Source organism: Schistocerca gregaria, chromosome 4 (genome assembly GCF_023897955.1).
Source record: "Schistocerca gregaria isolate iqSchGreg1 chromosome 4, iqSchGreg1.2, whole genome shotgun sequence".
Classification (NCBI taxonomy): Eukaryota; Metazoa; Arthropoda; class Insecta; order Orthoptera; family Acrididae; genus Schistocerca; species Schistocerca gregaria.
The window spans coordinates 320,572,105-320,594,832 of record NC_064923.1 but is presented as its reverse complement, the minus strand read 5'-3'; the positions used below and the strand labels follow the sequence as shown (position 1 = coordinate 320,594,832).

The 22,728-nt window shown below is 44.1% G+C and overlaps 1 non-coding gene across 1 annotated transcript; it reads right to left on the bottom strand.

Moving 5' to 3' along the window:
• Positions 1-12,032: 12,032 nt before the first annotated feature.
• Positions 12,033-12,107, bottom strand: Trnas-cga (transfer RNA serine (anticodon CGA)). The gene has a single exon. It is a non-coding gene; the product is annotated as a tRNA-Ser (tRNA).
• Between the last annotated feature and the right edge of the window lie 10,621 nt (positions 12,108-22,728).

The window sequence follows — 22,728 nt, the reverse complement described above, 5'->3', positions numbered from 1 at the left end:
CGGACGCTCCAGAAGACACAGATTTACAGCGGCTTAAAAAAAAGAGTTGAAATGGCTCTGAGCACTATGGGACTCAACATCTATGGTCTCCAGCCCCATAGAACTTAGAACTACTTAAACCTAACTAACCTAAGGACATCACACAACACCCAGTCATCACGAGGCAGAGAAAATCCCTAACCCCGGCGGGAAACCGGGAACCCGGGCGCGAGAAGCGAGAAAGACCACGAGCTGCGGACAGTGCCTACAAATAACAAACAAGATGCATTCTTAGTGAACAAACTTTCTCTATTGTTTTAGGCATTTACTCTAATGGATTACAAGTGCACACGTTAGGCGTGTAAACCTTTGGCAATATACATAATCCACTCAAAATTACGATACATAAAACACAGTCTCATGCCTGTTTGGTTTTTGATGTGCGTACTTATCAAGTTGTTGTCTCTGCCCATTGTCAATCTGTATGTCAAAAACATTGTAAGTTGCCTCTGCGAATGTTAACAAACTGCATAATTGGTTGCACATACTGTTAATCTCAAATTACATTGTCCGCAGTGCGTTGTATTATGCTTTGTACATGCTTGAAAATGTCACAAATGCTAAAATTGCAATAGTGAAATGACAGTAACAACTAAAACCAAATACGACATCATTTAAAAAAATTCTTATATTGTTTCTTGTCAGAAATGCCCACACTGCAATGACCCTGAAACTAGCCTGTTTCTCTCATCTATGGGGGCGTTCGTGCCTAACGCCTCTTCTCAGCCTCATCAAAACATCGGAGTACATCTTTCCGTTAGTAAATATCACATTGGAGCCCTCCGTCTTACCACATCGACACAATCTGAATGGAAATTCTTCAACGCTGTTCACTTGTTGGTATTATGAGGCATGCATCTGATTGGTTGCCGGAACAAGTGGCTTCTTCTCTCCGAGGGTTGGTATAGAGAGACCGTTTCCGTCTCCCTCGCACTGACACTTATCTTAAATATAGCTTTCGTATCACCTGTGTCTTGCTAGGAGACTGCAGCCATAGTAAAGCTGTTAATGCCCTCCGGGATAAGACGATCGGTCTAGGGCGCTGCAGTCATGGACTGTGTGGCTGGTCCCGGCGGAGGTTCGAGTCCTCCTTCGGGTATGGATGTGTGTGTTTGTCCTCGGGATAATTTAGGTTAAGTAGTGTGTAAGCTTAGGGACTGATGACCTTAGTAGTTAAGTCCCATAAGATTTCACACACATTTGAACATAAAGCTGTTAATGACACACATAGGAAATTAGATCGCCATGGATGAAAATACGATTCTCGCATTTATTGTTCACCAGAATTTGACTGTAAATTCAAATTATAGCTTTTGTGTCTAATAAGTGAAAGGAAAAGCCAAGTGAAGGAAAAGTGGCCGCTGATTTTTCAGTTCTGATCGTCTGTCTGCGAGCCATGGAGATCGTTAGATTTCGCGGGCTCTATTATTAACTCGCCGAGCTACATCTATATCTGCACGACAGCTCTCCAACTCTGGCTGAAGTGTATGGCAGACAGTTTCATCGAATCACTCCGGAGAGCAAAGACGTGTTGCGTCGCAATCTGAGAATGTAATGGCTTGTTAGTACAATTGTTTTTAGAAATCTGCTGTTAGCGTTTCGTGAGTAATGAATTAGTCCGAGTGGCATTTGAATATTAGAATGTTGTACACATGGTGAGCGCCAACTCCACCAACAAAATTTCGTGAGTGTTTTGGTGTAAGACCACCACCAACAATACAAAGGTCACTCTAGAAGATGAGTTCAACCTTACTATTGCAAGGGCCCAAAAACGAAATAGATAACGAAATAATAATGTGCGTTGTATCTACCGGAAACCACTCGAAACTTGGTAAGTGCTAAACAGGATTAGAATCCAACATGGTAGATGCTCGTTTATTTTACACAAATGTGAAAGACAATGCCCACTTTGTGACTGCGCAAACAGCAGACCATCAGACACGTCAAAGAAGATGATCACAGAAGACCATCACAGAAGATCATACGAGGTAGATTCTTGCCGGCAACTCCGATGCCTGGAGGTTACATAAACGCTCTAGATGTTTTTTAAGGGGACCACACCCTGCCTATCTATGTTAATTTGGGCAAGTATTTGACCCATTTCTGAAACAATTATTTGATGCAGGACCTTAATGTTTTTACTGTATGTTACATGATTCTAACAGAGTCAACTGTACTAAAATCTACATTATCCATTCTATAGTGTTTAAGAAATACTTTTATATATTTATTAACAAAAAATATTAAGTTTTTTCTGCAGAAAATATTTTTTGTGAACTTCCTAAGGGGGGAATATTAGTGAACGTGGTACCAGAGGTGGCTTTTTATGTTATGCAGAGTCTCTGAAAATTTCATTCATTCACCTAAGATAGTTTCTGATATAATTGGGCATATGTAATGAAAATTTTAGTCTGCAGGAAATTGACTTTAGAGAAAATTTTTGAAATTTATTACTTATAGTTAATTAGAACTGTCCTGCTGTATATGATGCCCTTCTTTGGCCTGTAGCAGGTCTTCCAGCTTCTTTTTCACCTTCCTGGATGTTTGTTTTGCTTTCTTGGCCATATTAGATGCAGACCTTTCTGCATCGGCTATACTCATTTTATCGCAATGTTGCAACCCAGTGATCATATTTTCACCAGCATTAATTCCCAACTTTTTCAGTACCCGACAATTTCCAATATTACCACAATTGAATGTAATAACACCATCATGAACTCCTAATTTCACTGTATGCATGCCTACAAATACAGTTTTAGGAAGGCGGTTCCAAATTATGCTGTTGAAACATTCATTTGGGTTCTGTGTCTGCCCATGCAGACATTTCCTTAGGTCAGTATGAGCCAACTCTCTGAATACAGGTTTAATTGCTGTAATAACAGGAGCAGGAAGAGGATGTTGGTGAGAATAAGATTCTCCAGCTTCCTGAGCCCTGTTGTATTTGCACCACGAATTTTCTCCTGATAGACACATGCCATGACATGGCTTATCATCAGTAGAGGACTTATGGAAGGATGACTTAACATCTGAGGACATCAGCCCCTAGAACTTAGAACTACTTAGACCTAACTAACCTAAGGACCGTAGTGGTCGCGCGGTTACAGACTGTAGCGCATAGAACCGCTCGGCCACCCCGTCCGGCTGATAATATTCTCAAATTTATAAAGATGTTACTGCACCCCTTGTCATTTACAGTAAATTCGTTGTAACTCTCTAGAAGCGGTGAGAGCTTCTTTGATGATGCACTTGTTGAAGAATTTCAATTAGAAACATCGTTGCCAGGCGACATAACCTCTTGTACTGAAGGCTTTCTAAACTTTTTTCCTCTAAATTGTCGTTTCTTGAAAATGCGTTTAAGTTTCGTCATCTTCAATAAACACAACACACGCAAACAACTACTCGCAATCACAAAAAAAAAAAAATCTTGACGTGCAATGTAGGGGATATAAAGGTCTAAAATATATGCAGTAATGTGGATAACAGAAAAGTGGGCGTGCACATAAACACACATGGTAGGAAAATGCCATTTAAATGCTCAAAAACAATTCTCAGTAAAATCCTTTTCAGAGTACTTAAATGAAAACTTAATCTATCGAAATATGATGAAAACTGAAAATCGATTTTTTTCGGCCTGTACCACCTTCACAAGATTTTATATGTATATGGGACGCTATGTGCTCTAGGTTTTTATTTTCAGTGTGTCTAAAAAACAAAACGACAAATAAATAAACAGTCCATGATCTCCGGTGATACGTTACAGAGTAATAATGAAATTATTATTTATCACTCCAGTGACCTTTGGTTGTGTGAAAGTACCTTCACAACAGTGAAAACGCCGGTAGTGCGGTATCACTAAAATATACAACACCTAAACAGTCCTTGGAAAGTAGTGTGGTGCGGCTGACGCGACTGCGAAAACAGCTCAGCATAGCGCCGTCTGCTGCTCGTCCTCTGAGGAGTAGGAGGAGGGGGAGATAAGTGTTTAGCGTCCTGTCGATATCCAGGTCATTAGCTCGGATTAGGGAAGCACGGAGAAGGAATGTGGCCGTGCTTCTTAGAAGGAACCGTCTCGGCATTTGCCTTGACTGATTTAGGGAACTCACGGAAAACCGAAATCAGGATGGCCGGACGCGGGTTTGAGCCGTCGTCCTCTAGAACGCGAGTACTGCATGCAAACCATTGCACTACTCTGCTCGATCTTCCACTCAGTGAAACCACAATAAGCTGCCTATTAGACTACTCTTTATAAGAAACCTATCCACACTGTATTTATTTCTGTTTGATATACAACTTCCACTGGTGGTAAAACAAACCTGAAACAGAACGAACTTTAATGAATGCAAATTTGGGTGGGAAAGCATTACAGAAAATAGCATGAATGAATGGAACAATTTTCTTTACAAACGAGACACACTGCGGATGCAATCGAGGTTTGCAATGTACCTTTATCTCTTAATTAAGTATCTTTTACCTACTACTCAAAAAATATTGAACATTTTGCAATAAGATGCTACATATGGTAAGAAAATACTGTTTACAGCGAAGAAAATCTAATAATGTGTCACAAAGAAAATTAACAAACATATGAGCGCAAAATGAGGACGCAAAACGGCAGCAGCAGCTTATTCTCGTAACAGAAAGATGTTTCCCTTGCGTCACGTGGTTGCCGTCAGCAACTGACATATTGCGGTTGTAAATAATCGACGTATCCCTCATACCATGAATGTGCGAAATTTAAGGTATGGAATTAGACTGTAAGAATAACTCGTTTAGCTATGAGGCTCAAATATTGGACGAATGATGTACTAATGCTTTAGGTGGTTTGCGTGATACGTACCGGTTACAAGACTATTTGCAGTTTTTGAGGGAAGTAGAGCATAACTCAGATTACTAATTATGTGAGAGCTGCATGTGGAGAGTATTTGTCTCGCCAGTCGGCGCGAATGCTTCTCGAAGTTATAATTATTAAGTAGTAGCCCCCGCGATTGCTAATTTTTGAAGGACGAGATCATAATAATATAACATCTGATAATTAGCTTCATGTCCTTCTTCAAGCAAAAGGTGAAAGTAAAGAGGTCAGAAGAATGATGCGTACTGCAGATCGGCCAGCCAGACTTAGATCAACTTGATGCCCAGGCAGTTAGAGCAACTATGGCAGTAAGACGTGGCAGGTCTGTGACCACATTTCGCACCTTATACACCCGTAAAACACCTATAAATTTTACTTATTCTTCTCTCTACACTCTACACAAACAATCACCAGAATCGCATTTTTGCTATCTTTTCTGTTATACGAATATTAATAACCAGTAGTGTATTAGGTGAACCTAATACGACTGGTTTCAACTACTATATCTCAGTTTTTTAGTAGTTCTAAAAAGAAACGCAGGAAGATCTTCAAGGAATCTACCACTAAAAGAGTTGCTCTTTCCCCATAAACTGAGTGCGATGAAATTTGCGTGTCTGACGAAAATAAGTTTTGGCACACACTTCCTTCTATTTGCGCTTTTCCACTAAGTATGAATAGCATACTGCTTATTTGTGTGGTCATATGCTAACTCACGCTGTCAGTGTAGTTTTGGACTCTACTTTATAGAATGGCCTCGCATTAGAGGAACGTGCCTCCACAGCCCACGGGCAGCTGTTGCTTGGTGAAGCATCTGGGCAGGCCCGTCTGTGGACGCACATCACGCTCCTGGTCAGCTTCGACGAGCTACTGCGTGCACATTCGCCTCAAGTGTTTGCCGACCGCAGGAAGTTGCCTGCCGCTCCGTTCCGGCGTACTTTAATTAATTGGCAGGCTGGTGGAACAGCATTAACAGCCGCTTCCCTCCCTCGCATGTTAACCAGCGCGCCAGGAATGTAGCGCTCTAAACTGTGTCAGGCGACACCGACGCCACGATTAATCTGGGGCGTCAGTCTGCTCTAACTGCAGTGGATTATGTACAAAAAACACTAGAAAAATTATGACGTCATTCGTCACTGAAGTAAAGGATTACAACAAAGTAGTACAATATTAACTACTCTTATTAATAAAAATTAATAACTGGAAGTAATAAAGGTTGTTAAAAAAAGGTACGGCCAAACTTTCGGGAAACATTCCTTACACACAAAGAAAAAATAATGTTATGTGGACATGTGTCCGGAAACGCTTACTTTCCATGTTAGAGCTCATTTTATTACTTCTCCTCAAATCGCATTAATCATGGAAACACACAGCAACAGAACGTACCAGCTTGCCTTCAAACACTTTGTTACAGGAAATGTTCGAAATGTCCTCCGTTAGCGAGGATACATTCATCCACCCTCCGTCGCATGGAATCCCTGATGCGCTGATGCAGCCCTGGAGAATGGCGTATTGTATCACAGCCGTCCACAATAAGAGCACGAAGAGTCTCTACATTTGGTACCGGGGTTGCGTAGACAAGAGCTTTCAAATGCCCCCATAAATGAAAGTCATGAGGGTTGAGATCAGGGGAGCGTGGAGGCCATGGAATTGGTCCGCCTCTACGAATCCATCGGTCACCGAATCTGTTGTTGAGAAGCGTACTAACACTTCGACTGAAATGTACAGGAGCTCCATCGTGCATGAACCACATGTTGTGCCGTACTTGTAAAGGCACATGTTCTAGCAGCACAGGTAGAGTATCCCGTATGAAATCATGATAACTTGCTCCATTGAGCGTAGGTGGTAGAACATGGGGCCCAATCAAGACATCACCAACAATATCTGCCCAAACGTTCACAGGAAATCTGTGTTGATGACGTGATTGCACAACTGCGTGCGGATTCTCGTCAGCCCACACATGTTGATTGTGAAAATTTACAATTTGATCACGTTGGAAGGAAGCCTCATCCGTAAAGGGAACATTTGCACTGAAATGAGGATTGTCACATTGTTGGATGAACCATTCACAGAAGTGTACCAATGGAGGCCAATCAGCTGTTGATAGTGACTGCACACGCTCTACATGGTACGGAAACAACTGATTCTCCGTTAGCACTCTCCATACAGTGACATGGTCAACGTTACCTTGTACAGCAGCAACTTCTCTGACGCTGACATTAGGGTTATCGTCAACTGCAAGAAGAATTGCCTTGTCCATTGCAGGTGTCCTCGTCATTCTAGGTCTTCCCCAGTCGCGAGTCATAGGCTGGAATGCTCCGTGCTCCCTAAGACGCTGATCAATTGCTTCGAACGTCTTCCTGTCGCGACACCTTCGTTCTGGAAATCTGTCTCGATACAAACGTACCCGCGCCACGGCTACTGCCCCGTGCTAATGCATACATCAAATGGGCATCTGCCAACTCCGCATTTGCAAACATTGCAGTGATTGCAAAACCACGATCGTGATGAACACTAACCTGTTGATGCTACGTACTGATGTGCTTGATGCTAGTACTGTAGAGCAATGAGTCGCATGTCAACACAAGCACCGAAGTCAACACTACCTTCCTTCAATTGGGCGAACTGGTGGTGAATGGAGGAAGTACAGTACATACTGACAAAACTAAAATGAGCTCTAACATGGAAATTAAGCGTTTCCGGACACATGTCCACATAACACCTTTTCTTTATTTGTGTGTGAGGAATGTTTCCTGAAAGTTTGGCCGTACGTTTTTGTAACACCCTGTATGTACAAGAATATATGAAAATATCAAATAAGAGCACCTCAAGAGACCTCGTTGCACGCAGACGTTGCTGTAATACTTCAGTAAAGGTACGACAGCTTGAAACATGCACTTCAGTACTTGAATCACCTGTGTAAACAATGGTGTAATAAAACACATGTGGACTGCAATTAAATTCGTAAAGACACTCTGGACATCGGTATATGGACTCTATAAACACACATTATCTTGGGGGAGCCATAATCCTTATTTCTTTGAGAAATGGAGTAGCGCTCTATGAAAACTACGTTTCAATATATTTGATACAGTACTTAAAAGACGTAGTAAATAATAAAATTACCGGGTAGTATTGGTAGGGAAAGCAACATAGATGTGCCTGTAAGAGAGAAAGTGGGAGCCGACGACTTCCATTTTTATTTTCACATAATAGAACCGCATATCATTCACTGTTAGTCCTCTGTGTGTTTATATTCTAAGACAATATAAACGTCATTTTAGAAGTAATAAAAGTTTTTTGATCACGTAACGATTTCACTTTTATCTAACCGAAGTAATTACTTTAGATGCAAGTACAGGTTACATGGACAAACATAAAATATCAATATAATTCTTATTTGTTATTTTGTACTCAGAAGAACCTTGCTCATCACGATCAAAGACAGCAGTTTCTTGTTATTACTGATAAATGCGAAAGTTGTTTATGAATAATGGAAACAGGTTTTATATAAGCTGGAAGAACTTTGAAGTGATGTTTCATATAAAGGGAGTTTCAAAATGAAAATACTGGTTTTAAGGCGTTGTAGCATTTATTACGCTCAACTTACAATTGTAAATAATCCACCAAATGAAAGAGCAACTCAAACACTTTTGTTGTATACCTATGCGCAATGTGAAGAGTATGGAATGACAAAGAGTGACTGAAAGACGAGTTGAACAAGAGCGAGTCTTTCACGCTTAGGCCTTAGAAATATGCCCGCGGAATGTTTATGGGCATTTCTTTTGCGGTGAATCAACTGTAACTGATGTTTATTATGTTGGTGTGCTACATCTATGGCCCGTGCCCCAATGGGAACAACACATCTTTATTTGGGAGCAAGATGGTGCGCCGCCTCACTGGCGTAACTCAGTAAGCCACTGTTTAAACGACGTTGTATCCGACCGGTGGACTGGGCGCTAGGGGCCGGTTGACACAGCATTTGGTGCATGACCTCCACGTTCACAAAATAACAGGATTCCGTGTATGTGCCTCCGATACCAGCTGATATATCCGACTTTAGGAACAGTGTTACTCCAACAGTTACTCCTGACACAGTGATCAGGTTTTCGGAACAACTCGCCTATCGAGTCGATATGTGACCGGTATTCACACTGAATAATTGTAAGAAAAACAGTTTGTGTTTCTCTTTCATTTGGTGTATTATTTATAGTTGTAATGGGAATGTAACACGTGCTACAAAGCCTTAAAACCTGTATATTCATTTTGAAACATCCTGTATTTTGTTTTCCAGATTTATTGAAATGTTACCTTTTTGGGGGAAACTGAGTTTTCTAGCCTTTATGTTAAATTCGTATTTTTTAAATTTTTACTAAAACATCCCTGTTTCACGTTACAGATCAAAAATTTTCGAAATCTGAGTTAGTTCAGCTTTGCTGTAAACACTATTATTAGGTAACAGACAGGAGGACCGCTATGCAGTGTAGAAACGTTTCTTAGGTTTCGTGGCCCTCTCGTACAGCCTCACTCAATTTCTAGACGGTTCAGAGCTTTCCACTTTTTGTCGAATCTAATAAGATGACCGATAGCATGCGTAAACAAAGCAATCAATATGAGTTAAACCTCGATAGATATGTAACACATCTAATGCAAAGGTAATGCAGACACGATCTAGGCTACTAGGAGAGCTACCGCAGTCTACACTTACATATGACGGTCTAGGTAGCTGTACATCGCTATTTGTAATACATGTCACTAGCGGGCAAATGACATTGTGTTGCGAGCTATGGAGGTAGTAATTCCCACTTACGTCAGTAGCAATAGGAACTAGGAGGCAAGTTTTGGCTAGCGATCGCCAGAGATCAGAGGCCTGTACAAGGACTTGAAAGTCTCTCCGGGTTTGCTGCCGGATCCTAAAATCAACTTGACTCGATATTTCGGCGATCCAACTGGTCGCATTCTTCAAGAAAATGCTGCTTCTGCTGATGAGTCCCGCTGGGAACTGACGCCAGGTCGCAAATCGACGTCCTGTATAGGCCACCTTTCAATACACGGCGCATGCGCCGCCCATCACGGTGTCTGCCTTCCAAGACAGGGAAGTGGCGCCACCCTTAGTGAAACACTGCTGGCAACGATATATCGCAATCAAGGCCGCACCGAAGAACGTTCAGTTTTGATGCGAGATAATACGGGATTCCACGTCTTGCTAAGAGGAAACCCATTGTCTCTTCTGATTAAATTATCAGCCAACCTAATTTCAATCGCTTCTTTATAGACTCTGTTCCAAAAACCGGAAATGTTGGCAACTACCACAGTTTCATCAACTTTCATACTGTGTCCCTCATTTAGACACTGTTCCGCTACCGCCGATTTTTCCGGCTGTTGTAGCCTCGAATGACGGCGATGTTCCACACACCTGTCATGCACTGTGCGAATCGAATGGCCAATGTAAGCTTTCTCATATTGACAAGGAATTTTGTACACGCCTGGTTTCCTAAGCTCCAAATCATCTTTCACAGAGCCGAGTAGAGCCCTAATCTTAGAAGGTGGACAGAACACACTCTTAATATTAAAATTCCTTAAAACTGGTCCAATCTTAAACGATAAGCCTCCAGCATAAGGAAGAAAGCCCACAGATCTATGTTCCTCTTCATACACCTCCGGAGATGGTCCAAACTCCGTAGCCCGACGAATATGCTTCTGGGAGTATCTATTTTCCTTAAAAACAGCCATCAAATGCTCAAGTTCTTGGGTTAAGCTGTCTGCGTCGGAAATGGCATATGCTCTCCGTACCAAAGCCCTAAGGACGCCACTGCGTTGGTGTGGTGGATGACAACTCTTAGGATGCCAATCTCTGTGTGACGGCTTTCGGAGGACACTGCGTCCCAAAGTACCATCTGGTTTTTTATAAACCATAACGTCTACAAACGGAAGCATTCCATCATTTTCAACCTCCGTAGATACGGGGATGAAGACTGTTGAAGTGGTCCAAAAATCTGTTAATTCTTGGTAAGTTCCTATGGGAACAGATTGCTGAGGTCATCGGTCCATAGAATTACACACTACATAATCTAACTTAAACTAACTTACGCTAGAACAACACACATACCTATGCCAGATGGAGGTCTCGAATCTCCGACGGGGGGAGCCGCGCGAATCGTGGCAAGGCGCCCAAGACAGAGTGGCCACCCCTTGCGGCACCAGTACAGGGAAAGAATATACACCAAGAACTGCCGCGTATCCTACCACAATACAATGGAAACGTCGTAATCCACATCCATGCTTCTGCAGTACTGACAGTACTGATTGTATAGTACGTCACAAAACAAGTGAATCGCCCGCAAACACCTCTGGGGGCTTGTTTAAATGATTATAACTGTAATTCTATGTGATTCTATTGTAATCAGATAATTTTTATTTTTAAATCAGTTAAAAAATATCACACCAACAAGACTAAAAAGCACAAAATTCCAATTTATATAGAGATAATTGTAATATAAAACGGTTTTAAAACTGACTAGTAAGTTTTAAATAGTCTCTCCTATCCCCATATAGATACCTAACGCCATACAGACAGTCCTGAAAATATGTGCTTGTGAATTTTTAATAGCTCTAGCCAGGACGGAGTGGTCGAGCGGTTCTAGGCGCTTCAGTCCGGAACCGCGAGACCGCTACGGTAGCAGGTTCGAATCCTGCCTCGGGCATGGATGTGTGCGATGTCCTTAGGTTAGTTAGGTTTAAGTAGTTTTACGTTCTAGGGGACTGATGACCTCAGATGTTATGTCCCATAGTGTTCAGAGCCATTTGAACCATTTAATAGCTGAAACTTCCTGGCAAATTAAAACTGTGTGCCCGATCGAGACTCGAACTCGGGACCTTTGCCTTTCGCGGGCAAGTGCTCTACCAACTGAGCTACCGAAGCACGACTCACGCCCGGTACTCACAGCTTTACTTCTGCCAATATCCGTCTCCTACCTTCCAAACTTTACAGAAGCTCTTCTGCGAACATGCAGAACTAACACTCCTGAAAGAAAGGATACTGTGGAGACATGGCTTAGTCACAGCCTGGGGGATGTTTCCAGAATGAGATTTTCACTCTGCAGCGGAGTGTGCACTGATATGAAACTTCCTGGCCGATTAAAACTGTGTGCCCGACCGAGACTCGAACTCGGGACCTTTGCCTTTCGCGGGCAAGTGCTCTACCAACTGAGCTACCGAAGCACGACTCACGCCCGGTACTCACAGCTTTACTTCTGCCAATATCCGTCTCCTACCTTCCAAACTTTACAGAAGCTCTTCTGCGAAACATGCAGAACTAACACTCCTGAAAGAAAGGATACTGTGGGGACATGGCTTAGCCACAGCCTGGAGGATGTTTCAAGAATGAGATTTTCACTCTGCTGCGGAGTGTGCACTGATATGAAATTTCCTGGCAGATTAAAACTGTGTGCGCGACCGAGACTCGAACTCGGGACCTTTGCCTTTCGCGGGAAAGTGCTCTACCAACTGAGCTACCGAAGCACGACTCACGCCCGGTAGCTGTAAAACTGAGAACGTCGCGGCTAAGTATGTGGCTGGTAACGTAATTTTCTGTGCAAACTACTTACCTTCCACATAAATAAGTGGCTGAATATTTAAACGTTTTTGCATCTGTGGACATCACACATTGCCTATAAAAAGGGATTCAAACTGTCGCTAATAAGAGGCAAGATTCGTTTCTTTTTCACATACCATTAAAGAAACCATTCCGATTATCTTTGCCTCCACAATTAGGGCTGCAATACGTCCGGATTTCCCCGGATTAGTTGTAATTTTGAGAGCGTCCAGAAACGTTCTTTAGGGTTTTTTATACAGCTATCCGGGGTAAGCTTGGACCATTTTTCGTGTTTGTTAAATTTCGCTTGACTAGAAATAGGCTGTAATAAACCATAGCTAAAATCTATCATCGGAGGAACGAACCATAGATAGTTTCTTCGTTTTGGTCTATTAGAAACGCAGCGGAAAGCACGCTTACACAGTCTCCTATATGCATACTGTGTTTTCCAAATTGACCTTTACAACTTTTATCAGTTTATTTCAGAAATGGGAATAGGTAGAAAGGGACGGTTTACGGAATAATGTTCACATACACCTAGAGCTGATTTTGTCTCTTATTTTCCCATGTTAGCTACTCTCTGGTCACCCTCTAGCGGTTGGCACAATGTGTGGAACGGTTGTTGCAGACCAGATCTGACGCCCAGACCCTGCAGAACTCCATTACATTTCTTTCTTCGGGCGGGACTTGCACGAATAGTGAGTTCGCATCAGAGCAGGAAGAGCACACTTTAATGAGAAGATCCTAGACCGGACATAGAATTGGAGTATAGCTTAGATAACCTGTGTGCTACAGACACTGCTCACATTTGAGGTAATCATCCATCTTTCCGTCCCTTCTTATCTCTTGCAGTCACGATTTTCCTACCTCTATCCCTAATTATTTCGAAAGTAATTCGGGACACCTATTTGTTCTGGATTTAACAAATATGAAACGATTTATCCCGAATTATATGTTCATTTTCTAAACATTCATGGTGGTGTCTGTTTGTTCTGTATCGTGTCTCCCTACCACTTTCGCGCAACGACGCTCTGGGCGTGTTTTTTAGGGAATTGACTAGTTTGAATCTGGGCCCTGTTGCTGGTAAGGAGACGCCAGACCACACATGACGTGTAGAATTCAGAAGAGTTCAGTGAGACTAGCGATGATATAACCAAATACTTAATGATTTCATCGTCAGCTCCACTGCACTCCCTGTAAAAGAATCTTAATACTAACTAAATTTAGTGGAAGGGGTTACAGGCTTTCCTATTTTTAGTTAGCTGGTAAAATAACATCGAAAAAGCAGTTAAGTTTACCATTGGAAATTTTATTCTACTCACAAAGCATTGTTTATAAATTGCACTGTTGATAAAAGGAAGTGTTTTAATACAGGATGGTAAAAACCAACTGCGTTCAACAAAGATGTGAACGAATATTCCCTGAGTGGGTTTCCAATTTCTACAATGGATCGAAGGATGACCTATGCCATATCACATCCATAATCTAGGTTTAAATTAAGTTTCACAAAAGAGAAAACTATCAAAATGGTCTACAGTGACCTTCAATTATCTTTAATTACTTATCTAACTTGTTGTAAATTACAGTGGCTGATGTGGCTTCTGAATATATATACACTCCTGGAAATGGAAAAAAGAATACATTGACACCGGTGTGTCAGACCCACCAGACTTGCTCCGGACACTGCGAGAGGGCTGTACAAGCAATGATCACACGCACGGCACAGCGGACACACCAGGAACCGCGGTGTTGGACGTCGAATGGCGCTAGCTGCGCAGCATTTGTGCACCGCCGCCGTCAGTGTCAGCCAGTTTGCCGTGGCATACGGAGCTCCATCGCAGTCTTTAACACTGGTAGCATGCCGCGACAGCGTGGACGTGAACCGTATGTGCAGTTGACGGACTTTGAGCGAGGGCGTATAGTGGGCATGCGGGAGGCCGGGTGGACGTACCGCCGAATTGCTCAACACTTGGGGCGTGAGGTCTCCACAGGACATCGATGTTGTGGCCAGTGGTCGGCGGAAGGTGCACGTGCCCGTCGACCTGGGACCGGACCGCAGCGACGCACGGATGCACGCCAAGACCGTAGGTTCCTACGCAGTACCGTAGGGGACCGCACCGCCACTTCCCAGCAAATTAGGGACACTGTTGCTCCAGGGGTATCCGCGAGGACCATTCGCAACCGTCTCCATGAAGCTGGGCTACGGTCCCGCACACCGTTAGGCCGTCTTCCACTCACGCCCCAACATCGTGCAGCCCGCCTCCAGTGGTGTCGCAACAGGCGCGAATGGAGGGACGAATGGAGACGTGTCGTCTTCAGCGATGAGAGTCGCTTCTGCCTTGGTGCCAATGATGGTCGTATGCGTGTTTGGCGCCGTGCAGGTGACCGCCACAATCAGGACTGCATACGACCGAGGCACACAGGGCCAAAACCCGGCATCATGGTGTGGGGAGCGATCTCCTACACTGGCCGTACACCTCTGGTGATCGTCGAGGGGACACTGAATAGTGCATGGTACATCCAAACCGTCATCGAACCCATCGTTCTACCATTCCTAGACCGGCAAGGGAACTTGCTGTTCCAACAGGACAATGCACGTCCGCATGTATCCCGTGCCACCCAACGTGCTCTAGAAGGTGTAAGTCAACTACCCTGGCCAGCAAGATCTCCGGATTTGTCCCCCATTGAGCATGTTTGGGACTGGATGAAGCGTCGTCTCACGCGGTCTGCACATCCAGCACGAACGCTGGTCCAACTGAGGCGCCAGGTGGAAATGGCATGAAAAGCCGTTCCACAGGACTACATCCAGCATCTCTACGATCGTTTCCATGGGAGAATAGCAGCCTGCATTGCTGCGAAAGGTGGATATACACTGTACTAGTGCCGACGTTGTGCATGCTCTGTTGCCTGTGTCTGTCAGTGTGATCATGTGATGTATCTGACCCCAGGAATGTGTCAATAAAGTTTCCCCTTCCTGGGACAATGAATTCACGGTGTTCTTATTTCAATTTCCAGGAGTGTATAACAGAGAAATCATCGCGTTTCAGATTTTTACTTCAAGTGGCAAATGTGAACACCGTGAGCTTTAATTTACGATCGACACTTGTATTACGCAAAAAGGGGGTGTAACAGGTGAGACTTCTGCAGTTCTGAGCGAAGCTTTATGCGCTGTTATGCAGCATCGCGTGAGTTCATTACCTTGTTGGTGTTCGTCAGGGGGCGGCGGATTTGCCTGACACCTTAGAATTTCATCTGTATCGGTGTGATATTACTGAAAGGGTATTTTCTCAGGTGAGTAATGTATGGAACAGTGACAAATATTAGAGTGAATTATGATGAAAGTTGAGGTGAATGTTTTCATAATGCTGTTGAAGAATACAGACATGGTGAAGAAAATTTGCAGCACTGATGAATGCTGGTATGTCCGCTCGTACTCCTTCAGCTTAGACGGTATTAATAAAACATAAATTAATGTACTTTTTGAAACAAATTGGAGTGACAGTTTTCATTTATTATATTCAATTAAGACTTTTTTCCATTATCAAATTCTTTTAATGTGACCCGAATATGGCTCTAAAAAATGTGGTCGCCTTGAACTCTTGTCAAGCGGCTACTTATGCATGTATTTCCCATACTTCTTCGTTGAGACAATGAGAAGCTGCCGACAAATAAGAAGCCGCCGACTATTGGCGATAGCATACACAGCAGTGAGCGCTCCGCCCGCCGGAAAACCGAATACTTTAAATGTCAAACGAAGGCAAAGTTTCCGAATTCGAGTCTCGTTCAGGGACACAGTTTTAAACTGCCAAGAAGTTTCATATCAGCGCACACCCCGCTGCAGAGAGAAAATTTCATTCGGGTTACTTTAAATGTCACTTGCCTTCTACTCATTGAGCTGTGTAAAACTGATTTCAGTTACGTTTACGTTCGTATTCCTTGCTGCTAATTAGTACTGAGTATGAACATGAACGTCTCTAAAATGTACTTTCGTAAGTTCTTGTTAATCTGACGTGTAATTCTGCTATTCGGACGGAGGCGTGCACCCGCTGCCGTTGTCGGCACTGAAAAACAAGCGGGAAAATATTCCTGCTCTCATGACACCGCTCCCCGCCGCAACATTCGTGGCCACCGACCAACTTATTTTCTACAGACTGTTTGTGTCTGGGAAAATAATCTGATCTGACCCAGACGTCTACGGTATTTGGAGTTTTTGTCTGTGGTCGGAAATTTAAGCGATTACAGGCCTACCCCAGCGATACGTCAGGTTAATAGTTACTCGTTAATGGTACCTGGAATAATTTAATCCACAACAATACCCTGAAGCTGTTTTAAATGATGAAAAGCAAAATTACGTCATTCAGTACATAATTAAATGAACATGAATACTGTTTATTTTAACTTTGGCATACCACTGAGATACGTCTTCACTTAGGCTCATCCTCTGTCAGAATTATGTAGCACTGCTTAAGCTCAACTAAGTAAATAATTGCAGGATGGTTGCACTCAGAAAAATGAATCAATAGGTCGCTCATCAAAAACACTAGAGAGTGGTTTCAGTTAAAAGAATGAACAGATGGTTCAAGCGACAGTAAAACTACTGATCGTTTTCACATGAAAAGAAAGGATGAATAATTCAGTCAATATGCGAAGCTACAACGCTGTCGAATCTTTTCATTCGATTGCTACCACTGACTGCTTTCACTCGAAAAATGTAGATGAATAATAATTCAACTGACACGTAAAGGTATAACCGACTGACACGATTGTCTTCATTCTGTTGCCCCCACAGACTAGTTTCACTCGAAACAGTGAATGAATAATTCAAAAATGGTTCAAATGTCTCTAAACGCTATGGGACGTAATATCTGAGGTTAAAAAAAAATGGCTCTGAGCACTATGGGACTTATCAGCTGAGGTCATCATTCCGCTACAACTTAGAACTACTTAAACCTAGCTAACCTAAGGACATCACACACACCCATGCCCGAGGCAGGATTCGAACCTGCGACCATAGCAGCAACGCGGTTCTGGACTGAAGCTCTTAGAACCGCTCGGCCTCAGTGGCCGGCTATGAATACTTCAACCGATATATGTAACCACAACCGAATGAGTTGTTTGTTTTCCAACAACCGAATGAATCGATTGTTTTCATTGGGTTGTTCGTATCAGTATGTATTACTGCCGGACATATTAGCAGATGTACAGTCTACTCATAACTCCTGTTCGGTGTATTCTGGAAAACAACTCTCTCTTCTATATTTTCCTTTACCCTGACCTTATCCGACATCTTCCCAGGGTCGACATGTTATTCTGGATTTGGCAGTGTTACGGATAGAGGATCGCCAGTTGCCGTTTGCATCGCCACCAATTGATCATACCATTCGGCAGCTTCTGCTGTTAAACTCTATGAAAGGGTGAGACTTTTTCGAAATGTTTGCGAATCGTGCAAATAAAGCGGAGTTGAGGCCCCGCACGTTATTAACCGAGGCAGATGAGGCAAACAGCATAACGATCACATCCAAGGTGTCGGCACACCACCTCTCGGTGCTAGTTCACGAGGATATTTGATTCAGGGCCGGCACAGCTTGCAGAATCCCGGAAGCGGTGTGATAAACCACGCCGATATCGAGACGGGTGTACTGCATAGCCATTTTGTGACCGAAAATGCCTTACAATCTAATGCTGCTTTCAATAAAACGGCGTTTTTCCAAATGCACCGTTTCGTGACTCTTCCCAGATATCACTAGACCTGATAATAAGGCACGCAGCCTTGTATTGGCTGTTAAAGAAAAAAATGCTTGACATTTGGCAGGACGAATGGGATGGGTCTAGTACGGGCCGTAGAGTTCATAGGTTTCTACCCATGGTAAGGAAAATACTAAACAACAAGGTAATAAAGCCCTCGCAGGGCCTAGTTCACTTCCTTACAGGTCATGGTCCCTATCCCACGTACCTGCATAGAATAGGGAAAAGGCCAACACCAGAGTGAGACTGCGGTGCCCACGAGGGATCACCTGAACATACAGTGTTCTAGAGTCCAATATACGAACAAGCTGCCTCAGTTGAGAGACAGCTTCTACAAACAAGGAATATTAATGAAATATTGACGAAGGGCGAATTGTTCAACAACTTCGAAAAATTGGCAAACAAAATCTCAAGGGAGGCTCAGCGAGCCTATCTTCGGAGAGGGTAAAAGAGCTTAAGATCTACTGCGCATCCCGGGTTCGATTCCCGGCGGGGTCAGGGATTTTCTCTGCCTCGTGATGACTGGGTGTTGTGTGATGTCCTTAGGTTAGTTAGGTTTAAGTAGTTCTAAGTTCTAGGGGACTGATGACCATGGATGTTAAGTCCCATAGTGCTCAAACCCATTTGAACCATTTTTTCTACTGCGCAAATGTAAATATAATATCTGACTTGTAGTAGCTTGTAGTTGTAGTTAGTTCAATATGGGGGCGGAGGGAATAAAAGAGTGGTATAACTGGAGTGGTTTATTCTAGTGGTAGCGGCCCGCCTCCACGTGGCTAGGGACGGGCAACTCTCTGAGAGGATTCCAGAGAGGCTAAGAGGCCGTTCATTGATACATAATCTTACTTTGTTTATTTGTTAGAAAGTGTGCTCACTTTAATAAACCACTTTTGTGAGACGTATAGCAGAGTTTAATGTTATTACACCCATTCAAAAGTGTTAGAAAGTGGGTTTATGTATGTATCGATAAAGTTGGTAAAAAAACAGTTGTTGCCAGATATACCGGTAGCGGTTTATTGAGTGGCGAATACAGTGTTACATATTGAGTCATTCCATTTCTACAAATGGGTGACTATGTCGTCTTCTCGGTATAAGGGATGGAAACAGAAAAATAAACAGCAGTGGTGTACTTTCGTTACTCAGCACCGCGCCACGGAATAGGAAGAAAACGGTCTACAGTGTTACATTGTACGGAGGCAAGCAGTCAGGAGAATTTAATTAAAACTGGGGAACTGCCGGCAGGCGAAGGCTTCATGGGCGTTGGGGGAAGTGGCAGGCGGGCAGTGCGCGGTTAGCAACAATGAGGTAGGGTACGGGGAGGGAAAGAGAAGGAGAAAAATGACAATGGTGCTGCGAGGAGCCGCCCCTCGTTTCCTCGCATTTACGACAGTTTCGCCCGTTGAATTTCTAACGCCGTCGTAGCCTGACCAGAGGTATTTGAAAATTAACATTGGGCACGTTTTGGCGCCTCGGGAGAGCGCCAGGGCGCTTGTTGACAAGGGAGCAAACGTGTCACACCTCCGCCGTCTTCAGTGTGTGAATGGGGGACGAGAGGAGGGAATGCAGCTCAAATTTAGGCGCTTGTGCAGGGAATGCGTGAATGTCGAAGGCGGCAGAGAGGGTTCCGTGCGATTTCTCTTCTCATTCCGAGTCGCGGCACATCCCTCGCTTTCCCGGGGACAGGTGCAGACGTTTGTACCTGAGACGCCTGCATCCTGGATGCAAAGGGAGAGGGGGGGGGGGGGGGGAGGAAGGATGGAGGGACCCGCGGGAGGAGAGCAAAGACCGGGAAGGGGAGAGAAAGTTCGCAGCCCGAGGTCTTAACGATCGGCTGTGACCCTAATCACCATCATCGGCGGGAGATTGTCGGGGAACGAAAGAGGGCAGGTGGAACTACTGTATCATTATCCAGCGACAGGAACTGGGGACGTGGGTGGGGGGTGGGGGTGGGGAGAGTCAAGGACTGCAGCAGCAGAGCCGATGTGAGATTATTTCCGGAGGTTATTGAGTCTCTCCTAGAGGGTTTGGGAGAGGGCGTCCAGCCAGACTGCGCAGTATAGAACCTTTGCGGCAGTAGGGAGAGTATTTTGACTGAAGGAGCTGAGGGACGGAGGGGCGAGGGGTGGGGTTGGCCCTGCTGGCATCCAACACATGTATGACGTAATAAGGACGGCCTGCAAGCGACCGCGGATGATGCCTCGTTACGGAGCCTTACCCGCCCACTTACAGCTGGGCGAGCTCGGAACTGGAGATGACAAATCAGACTGCTGCTGGGGAAATGGGAAAATCACCGCACGGGACTGGCTACCTGCTCCGCTGGTAGCGGAAAGGAGGGCACTGCGCGCCACGGGCGCCTATTGTGCGGAGCCAATTAAAAACGAGTGCCGGAGGAGGATGCGCGCTTTGTTACGGAGCGGCAGACGTGTGGCCCGGCCGGCAGCTAGTTGCGTGTTGGCGCCGGGGGTGGCGCGCCGCCCGCGCTAACGAGTGAGCCCGCCTGGACGTGATCTGCGCCGCTCGCTAAACTAGCGGCCATTGTCTGCGGGCTCACACGGGGAATGCCCGTATAAACGCGGAAAGCGAGGTCCGCGTAGCGGAAGGCGGCAGTGGAGCGTGGGCAGCGCGGCGCGATTTCCGTGCCTCGAGCCGGTCCAGCGTCCTGCTCCGCGCTGCCAGCTTTATTACGTTAACGTACTCTGGCCGAGCATTCCCCTGTCTCTCTCAGTCCAGCAACCGAATGATAACAAGCACGTCCAAGCAAACGTACGTTAAAATATGACTTAGGATTTGGAGTACTTATACAATTACTCGGTTTCGACGCTAATGGATCGTCACCAGAAATAAAAAACCGGCACTTTGTTGCGTAAGTAGTACGACATGGTTTGATCTAGCACTCACTGTGGTCATCTCCAGTTGATTTTAAGTGACCACAGTGACGGTTTGATTACACATATATGTTTTACTTTCGTATAAAGGGAACCGCATACTTATTTCTGGTGACGGCTTACTGGAACCTCTGTCGGTCCGGTTAAAATAGCATTGTTATTGCCCCATAAGGTATTAATTCAAAACGGAAGTAGAATGATGTTATAAAAATACTTGCAGCATGATGAAATAGGAGAAACAAGTGGGCGGAAATACTTTTATTATTTAAAAAAAAAGAACAATCGAGATCACAATAATATTTCTTTATTAACCGGTTTCGGCTTATCTATAAGCCAGCTTCAGAATTATTTATTTATTTATTTATTTATTTGCCTGCTGTGACTCGTGCTGGCGGCTCCCCGGATATTTCGTGATACCATTTTTTTTGAAAATCTTTTGTATTTAGTGAGTTCACGAGCCGCCACACACCATCACAACCCAGGGCACGGAGTATTCGGATGTCCAGTGTAGATGCGGTGGAGGGACAGAAGAATCGGCAAAGAACAACAGGCGCGGCGGTGACATCCGGCCGCAGTTTCCTCAACAGTGAAGATTAAAAATGAACTACGTCACATCAGTCGTTGTTTAGTGCTGCTTCTCGACTGACTGAGTTCATTATGACCCTAGGGCAGGATAATAGAACTTAATATTAAATGACGTCCTTTCAAATATACAGGGGTTGAACAAAAATATGGAAACACCGTGAGAGCTTTACTTCGTTTCCTTTAGCTTTGCTCAGGTCTTCTTTACCGGGAACTGCAGTACCTGTGGTCGTGTATTGGTAAGAATGATGGACAATCCGATAGACGGTAGGTTAGACCAATAAGAGCTTCACGAGGAAAGAATTGAGAGATGAAATGTTAAGAAAAGGGAAGTTTGAAGCAGAAGTCGCTGAATGACTTTACAAAGTCCAGCCATCTTGAGCTAGTACACAGTTGTGTGGTAACACATGACATTATCTCAGCAAGAGAGAAAACGTTTCAATAGTAAACCCTCAAAGGAGAACATTATTACACTTTGCATATGTTGTGAAAGACCTGTACAGACACAATTACAACCTGGTACCTATCGTAAGACTGGATCCATGTTTCTACAGATGAGTTTGCAATAGAAAGAGGAGAAAGGACATTGGTAGAAGTAATTAGTAAACTCCTGGCGTAGCGAACATGGGCACAACACTTGACTCCTCCCCATCTGACTCCCTCCTCCCTCACAACCCCCCCCCCCCCCCCCCCCCCCCGTCACCGGCTTCTAGGCGTCGAGGTACGAGACTTCACTTTGTTGGCGCCCTCCCCCCTCCAGAGACGTATTCACTTATTTTTTTATTTACACGTCACGTTCCGTAGGACCGAATTGAGAAGCAAATCTCCAAGGTCATGGAACGTTTCAGTACATGAAATTACAACGTAAACATGATAACAAATAAAAATAAAATGTTTATGAACCCGAAAAAGCCAAGCCGTAAGCTTGAGTAAACGCAATCAACCGTACGACAAGAATCAGCTTAATTTTTCAAGGAAGTCCCCGAGAGAATATAACGGACACCGATAACCGTGCAGTTGAGCCTCCCAAAAACCAA